We start from the raw sequence: 247 nt of genomic DNA on the forward strand, positions 1-247 counted from the left end.
AAGTTTGTTGCTCACAGGCTTTGTAAATACTGCAAAGTAGAATTTTCTTATCACCGGAGGACTTCCAGTCTGAAATATCACCTCGACAGTTGATACCAGCAAATCATTCAACGAAACATACAGTGGGGCGAGGCTTCAGCAGACTTTGTTAGATGCAGCGTGTGGGTAAGTAGAGATAAACAAAGGCAAGAGACGCACAAATGCCATAGCGACTTGGATTGAGACATTATGCTGAGACATGCGCGGG

At 44.5% G+C, this 247-nt stretch overlaps 1 long non-coding RNA gene across 1 annotated transcript in view; it reads left to right on the forward strand.

The window, feature by feature from the left end:
• The window catches only part of LOC116697185 (uncharacterized), an 18334-nt gene that overhangs the window by 5112 nt on the left and 12975 nt on the right, over positions 1 to 247 (forward strand). The window lies entirely within an intron of this gene.

This window comes from Etheostoma spectabile, chromosome 10 (genome assembly GCF_008692095.1).
Source record: "Etheostoma spectabile isolate EspeVRDwgs_2016 chromosome 10, UIUC_Espe_1.0, whole genome shotgun sequence".
In the NCBI taxonomy this organism is placed as follows: domain Eukaryota; kingdom Metazoa; phylum Chordata; class Actinopteri; order Perciformes; family Percidae; genus Etheostoma; species Etheostoma spectabile.